At 30.2% G+C, this 7500-nt stretch overlaps 2 non-coding genes across 2 annotated transcripts; one reads left to right on the top strand and one right to left on the bottom strand.

Moving 5' to 3' along the window:
* Window positions 1-2734: 2734 nt before the first annotated feature.
* Window positions 2735-2804, bottom strand: TRNAC-GCA. Its single transcript has one exon. It is a non-coding gene; the product is annotated as a tRNA-Cys (tRNA).
* Window positions 2805-5057: 2253 nt separating this feature from the next.
* TRNAC-GCA lies at window positions 5058-5128 on the top strand. The gene has a single exon. It is a non-coding gene; the product is annotated as a tRNA-Cys (tRNA).
* Window positions 5129-7500: the final 2372 nt, after the last annotated feature.

Raw genomic sequence — 7500 nt, 5'->3', positions numbered from 1 at the left:
TTTTTGTTTTGCATAATTGACAGAGAAGGGTAAGAAAAAAGTCAAATATCTGGGTATATTTCGACTTTACTTTTTTCTTTATTTCTTGTGGCTCGTTACTTTTTGTTTCCATAAAAATTACAATAAAAAATAGATTATCAATCGATTTTAGAATAATGCAAGGATTACTAGTAATCGGCCTTGATATCACTTTAGTGATATCCATATAGATATCAATATATTACTTGTGATTTTCTTTGTTACAAAACACTAATTTGAATCTAAAATTGAAATGATTATGATGAAATCATAAGAAGGAATATGTAAGCTACCCGCTTTATTTCCATGGGATTGTAGTTCAATTGGTCAGAGCACCGCCCTGTCAAGGCGGAAGCTGCGGGTTCGAGCCCCGTCAGTCCCGGCGGATTCAATTAAAAAAAAAGACATAAACTCCCCTTTTTGTTTCTGGGCAAGGGGATCAAAATGGTTTCGGTTATCTTTTTGTTTTATTTTTCTTTTTTCATCAAGCAAAAGAAAGGGGTATTTCTTTTGCACCAATTTAAAGACATATGTAAATTAGTATAATTATAATTATTGAGAGCATTCACCACTTCAAGAACGAGATACTGTATGGGGTTTCCTCTTTTTGTCAATTAATCTCCCATTAACTCGTGTAGGAAAATAAAATAGGATAGCGTATAATACGTTTGCCAAGAGTACCTATATATACTTTTGTTTCTATGAAGTCAAGGAAGTGAAAATAGTTCGAATCCAACCAAGTAAAGAGGATGTTTCAAAAAAAAAGATCAAATTAGTCTTCCCTAATGAATATGCTCTTTTTAAAGATTAGAGTCGATGTCGAAGAAAAACTCGTAAGAAAATTTAATATAGTTAATTTTTTGGAATATTTTCGTTTTTTTTTTTTCGGGACTCGTCTTTATCACATTTCCTTTGTTTTACAAAAAGATCATAGACCCTTACAAAAACAAAATTTTGAAATTTCAAATTGAAATTTCGTACTTGTTTTCTCTATTTGATTTCTATTGTTTATTTAAGGTTCTTTAGAAACTCTTTTTATAAACAATCGAAGTATAAAGGTTTTTTATGATATTTCATCAGATGATTGTACAAGGAAAGTACTAGGTTGTAGAAAAGAAAGCGGTGAAAAAGAATCATAAATAAATAGTTTTTTATTGGATCAGGAATCTCATTATGTATTCGGTGTGGATAAAAGATCTTCCTATGTTATACTATTAAATTCTTGACGATGAATCGATTTTATAGCTCCGATATTGTTATTCATGATATTTCTTTCATTCGATATCATCGAAATCTAATTCATCTGAGTGAGTTTACAAGCGAAAGATTTCTCATCTCTATGGGATTAAATCCCGAGATATTCCAAAGAAAAAAAATAAATAATAAACGATTTAATTATGGAAGTCAATATTCTTGCATTTATTGCTACTGCACTCTTCATTCTCGTTCCTACTGCTTTTTTGCTTATAATTACGTAAAACGGTTAGTCAAAATAATTAAATTTTGAATACATTGACTATCAATGACAAAAGGATGTCAATTTCTCGTCTTAAATGAAAGGAATGCATTAGATTCAGTAGTATCCTAAGGGGCCCGCTAGTATGGTAGAAAGAGATCTCTTTCTACCATACTAGCCATTATGGTTATTGTAATGTATAAAGATACAAGTGAAATATCTTAATATAAAGGAATCCACCCATATCTCTCTTTTTCTTTATAAATGTAAATATAATTAATATAGAATATGAAATCTATGTACATACTTTCTCAATTTCATTTGTTGTTTGATCCATTTAATACGGATAATCCGAATTCGATGGAAACCTCTTGAGATTTCGAAAGGGGGTTATCCCATGAATGGTTAACGTATAAACTCTGATATCAAAAAATAAAATGAGTCAATAAAACAAAACATAAATCCAATTTCTAAAAAAAGATCTTAAAAAAATTGCCGGCCGGTCTAGAAAACTAAAACAATTGATACAGGTTGATAGAGTTTGATTATTATCGCAATTAGGAGTACTTCTAGAGTCCACTTCTTCCCACACTACGAGAGAGAGGGAAAATGTAAAAACTACCATTAAACCAGCCCATGCGAGACTTACTATATCCATGTGAATTCTGTCCCCTATGAATATGAAGAAACTTTTCCATTATTGTTCACTAATAATAGTGAAATCACTGGTGCAGAGTCAAAAAAAGGGAGAGATATTTGGTCACCATTGATGAACTACTCCAAAAAATCCACTTATCTTATACTGAGTTATTCTTATTATAGAATTTCTAGTAGAATCGACAAGATGTAAACACAAGTAAACAGATACTTTTCGAAGTATCCAAAAATCTGACTCATATGTAGAAAGAATAATCTTTTTTCTTTCTTTTATCGTTTTTTATTTTTATTTGAAGTAAAACGAAAGGCAATTCTTCATCTAATCTAATATTGATTGAATGTCTGAGCATTCCGACACTTTCATGAGTCTATATCCAAAGTATCTTAGATCCTTTCAAAACTATTAATTTAATTCCCTCTCTGCCTATCCATCTAATGGATTTCCCTCCACTCGTTTTAGTTTTCCTCTAATCTGATAGGTAAAACTTTAGGTTAGAGAATAGAACCTCGAGAGCCGGGGCTTAGAATCACGAAAGAAAGTATCAAGAGTCTTTTCCTACGTTTGTTATAGTTTTATAACAGGAGATTTCAAGTCTCCTGTTGAGGCGGCACCCGGATTTGAACTGGGAAAAAGGATTTGCAGTCCCCCGCCTTACCACTCGGCCATGCCGCCAAAATGATTTGTACTAGATTCAAATTTTCTCTTGTTTTTTTTTCAACTCCGAAAAAAATTAGATTTTCAGTCACAAAATATAGAATCTAGTACAAATCAGAACCATTAACTATTGACTGTAAATTCATGACCTTTTTTGAATTCAAATTTACATTTTTATTTCTAATAATATAAGATAAGAAAATCATTAGAAATAGATTTATAACTAATCTATTTTGAGTTTTTTCAATTAAAAAGAAATCTTCTTCCATTTGAATTATAACACTAATAATGAGTATATGTAAACCCCAGAATCAGAACATACGTTACCTTGTATAGCTCTATAATGGGGTATTTTATCTCTCTAGGGATGCTTTTGAGGAGTAATTCTCAATAAATTTTTGTATTGAAATTTTTCATTGAATACATTGAAAAAATTTTAATTTTTGGTAGAGCACAGCATGTGCTGTTCCAAATAGAACTGTACCACAATAAAAGAAGAAAAAGAGACATTATATATACCTGTGCATTCTTTTTTATTTTAATAATAATTAAAATAAATAAATAAAAAACATACGTTTTCTTACCTACTTCAATTCAATGATATTCTAAATATTCTATTCAAAATAGGTAAAAATCCATCTTTTTTCTGCAACTATTTTTTTGAACAATGAAATACAAATACATGAAAAAGTAAAGTGTTTAAAAAGTTTTCTATTTCTTATATGTTTATCTGCTCGAACAGATCCTATCATGAATACCGTTTTTATGGTATGCGATCGAATTGGAATATGTAATATCATAGGTGAAAATGAAATTACTTTTTTCTATAGTCGTTACAAAACTCCATAAGTTCCAGCGGTATTTCTAAATTCTGTTCCATTCGGATCTCTTTCTTATAAAAAAAATTCCAATTGAATCTAGTCTCCGTTCATACGGATTTCATACATTCCATATATCTTGGAGTTGGATAAAATTTCATGTGATTCAGTAAACAGAATAGAAATTCCATTATTGCTAGATCGAATTCTATCTATATGATTCGGTGAAGAATGAGATATGGGATTTTTAAAAATAAACGGATAAATGATAAATTCCGTTACTCTGATGCTCGGGATGGAAAAGATCTCTCAATCCCGGTTTCAACAACATTGAAGTATTGTTGTGTGTGGAAGAGTCTTTTTCCATCCCCGAAGCATCTTTTTGAATTTATCATTTATCCGTTTATTTTAAAATCCCATATCTCATTCTTCACCGATCATATAGATAGAATTCGATCTAGCAATAATGGAATTTCTATCTGTTTCTGAATCACATAATTTTATCCACTCCAAGATATATGGAATGTATGAAATCCGTATGAACGGAGACTAGATTCAATTGGAATTTTTTTATAAAAGAAAGAGATCCGAATGGAACAGAATTTAGAAATACCGCTGGAACTTATGGAGTTTTGTAACGACTAGAAAAAAGGAATTTCATTTTCACCTATGATATTACATATTCCAATTCGATCGCATACCATAAAAAACGGTATTCATGATAGGATCTGTTCGAGCAGATAAACATATAAGAAATAGAAAACTTTTTTTTAAACACTTTACTTTTTCATGTATTTGTATTTCATTGTTCAAAAAAATAGTTGCAGAAAAAAGATGGATTTTTACCTATTTTGAATAGAATATTAGAATATCATTGAATTGAAGTAGGTAAGAAAACGTATGTTTTTTTATTTATTAATTTTAATTATTATTAAAATAAAAAAGAATGCACAGTATATATATATGTCTCTTTTCTTCTTTTATTGTGGTACAGTTCTATTTGGAACAGCACATGCTGTGCTCTACCAAAATTAAAATTTTTTTCAATGTATTCAATGAAAAATTTCAATACAAAAATTTATTGAGAATTACTCCTCAAAAGCATCCCTAGAGAGATAAAATACCCCATTATAGAGCTATACAAGGTAACGTATGTTCTGATTCTGGGGTTTACATATACTCATTATTAGTGTTATAATTCAAATGGAAGAAGATTTCTTTTTAATTGAAAAAACTCAAAATAGATTAGTTATAAATCTATTTCTAATGATTTTCTTATCTTATATTATTAGAAATAAAAATGTAAATTTGAATTCAAAAAAGGTCATGAATTTACAGTCAATAGTTAATGGTTCTGATTTGTACTAGATTCTATATTTTGTGACTGAAAATCTATATTTTTTTCGGAGTTGAAAAAAACAAGAGAAAATTTGAATCTAGTACAAATCATTTTGGCGGCATGGCCGAGTGGTAAGGCGGGGGACTGCAAATCCTTTTTCCCCAGTTCAAATCCGGGTGCCGCCTCAACAGGAGACTTGAAATCTCCTGTTATAAAACTATAACAAACGTAGGAAAAGACTCTTGATACTTTCTTTTCGTGATTCTAAGCCCCTGGCTCTCGAGGTTCTATTCTCTAACCTAAAGTTTTACCTATCAGATTAGAGGAAAACTAAAACGAGTGGAGGGAAATCCATTAGATTGGATAGGCAGAGAGGGAATTAAATTAATAGTTTTGGAAAGGATCTAAGATACTTTGGATATAGACTCATGAAAGTGTCGGAATGCTCAGACATTCAATCAATATTAGATTAGATGAAGAATTGCCTTTCGTTTTACTTCAAATAAAAATAAAAAACGATAAAAGAAAGAAAAAAGATTATTCTTTCTACATATGAGTCAGATTTTTGGATACTTCGAAAAGTATCTGTTTACTTGTGTTTACATCTTGTCGATTCTACTAGAAATTCTATAATTAAGAATAACTCAGTATAAGATAAGTGGATTTTTTGGAGTAGTTCATCAATGGTGACCAAATATCTCTCCCTTTTTTTGACTCTGCACCAGTGATTTCACTATTATTAGTGAACAATAATGGAAAAGTTTCTTCATATTCATAGGGGACAGAATTCACATGGATATAGTAAGTCTCGCATGGGCTGGTTTAATGGTAGTTTTTACATTTTCCCTCTCTCTCGTAGTGTGGGGAAGAAGTGGACTCTAGAAGTACTCCTAATTGCGATAATAATCAAACTCTATCAACCTGTATCAATTGTTTTAGTTTTCTAGACCGGCCGGCAATTTTTTTAAGATCTTTTTTTAGAAATTGGATTTATGTTTTGTTTTATTGACTCATTTTATTTTTTGATATCAGAGTTTATACCGTTAACCATTCATGGGATAACCCCTTTCGAAATCTCAAGAGGTTCCATCGAATTCGGATTATCCGTATTAAATGGATCAAACAAACAAATGAAATTGAGAAAGTATGTACATAGATTTCATATTCTATATTAATTTATATTTACATTTATAAAGAAAAAGAGAGATATGGGTGGATTCCTTTATATTAAGATATTTCACTTGTATCTTTATACATTACAATAACCATAATGGCTAGTATGGTAGAAAGAGATCTCTTTCTACCATACTAGCGGGCCCCTTAGGATACTACTGAATCTAATGCATTCCTTTCATTTAAGACGAGAAATTGACATCCTTTTTTGTCATTGATAGTCAAATTGTATTCAAATTAATTATTTTGACTAACCGTTTTTACGTAAATTATAAGCAAAAAAGCAGTAGGAACGAGAATGAAGAGTGCAGTAGCAATAAATGCAAGAATATTGACTTCCATAATTAAATCGTTTATTATTTATTTTTTTTTCTTTGGAATATCTCGGGATTTAATCCCATAGAGATGAGAAATCTTTCGCTTGTAAACTCACTCAGATGAATTAGATTTCGATGATATCGAATGAAAGAAATATCATGAATAACAATATCGGAGCTATAAAATCGATTCATCGTCAAGAATTTAATAGTATAACATAGGAAGATCTTTTATCCACACCGAATACATAATGAGATTCCTGATCCAATAAAAAACTATTTATTTATGATTCTTTTTCACCGCTTTCTTTTCTACAACCTAGTACTTTCCTTGTACAATCATCTGATGAAATATCATAAAAAACCTTTTATACTTCGATTGTTTATAAAAAGAGTTTCTAAAGAACCTTAAATAAACAATAGAAATCAAATAGAGAAAACAAGTACGAAATTTCAATTTGAAATTTTCAAAATTTTGTTTTTGTAAGGGTCTATGATCTTTTTGTAAAACAAAGGAAATGTGATAAAGACGAGTCCCGAAAAAAAAAAACGAAAATATTCCAAAAAATTAACTATATTAAATTTTCTTACGAGTTTTTCTTCGACATCGACTCTAATCTTTAAAAAGAGCATATTCATTAGGGAAGACTAATTTGATCTTTTTTTTTGAAACATCCTCTTTACTTGGTTGGATTCGAACTATTTTCACTTCCTTGACTTCATAGAAACAAAAGTATATATAGGTACTCTTGGCAAACGTATTATACGCTATCCTATTTTATTTTCCTACACGAGTTAATGGGAGATTAATTGACAAAAAGAGGAAACCCCATACAGTATCTCGTTCTTGAAGTGGTGAATGCTCTCAATAATTATAATTATACTAATTTACATATGTCTTTAAATTGGTGCAAAAGAAATACCCCTTTCTTTTGCTTGATGAAAAAAGAAAAATAAAACAAAAAGATAACCGAAACCATTTTGATCCCCTTGCCCAGAAACAAAAAGGGGAGTTTATGTCTTTTTTTTTAATTGAATCCGCCGGGACTGACGGGGCTCGAACCCGC

Source organism: Brassica napus, unplaced genomic scaffold (assembly GCF_020379485.1).
Source record: "Brassica napus cultivar Da-Ae unplaced genomic scaffold, Da-Ae ScsIHWf_2143;HRSCAF=2795, whole genome shotgun sequence".
Classification (NCBI taxonomy): Eukaryota; Viridiplantae; Streptophyta; class Magnoliopsida; order Brassicales; family Brassicaceae; genus Brassica; species Brassica napus.
The sequence above is the reverse complement of the archived record's forward strand: the minus strand, read 5'-3'. Positions and strand labels throughout refer to the sequence as shown.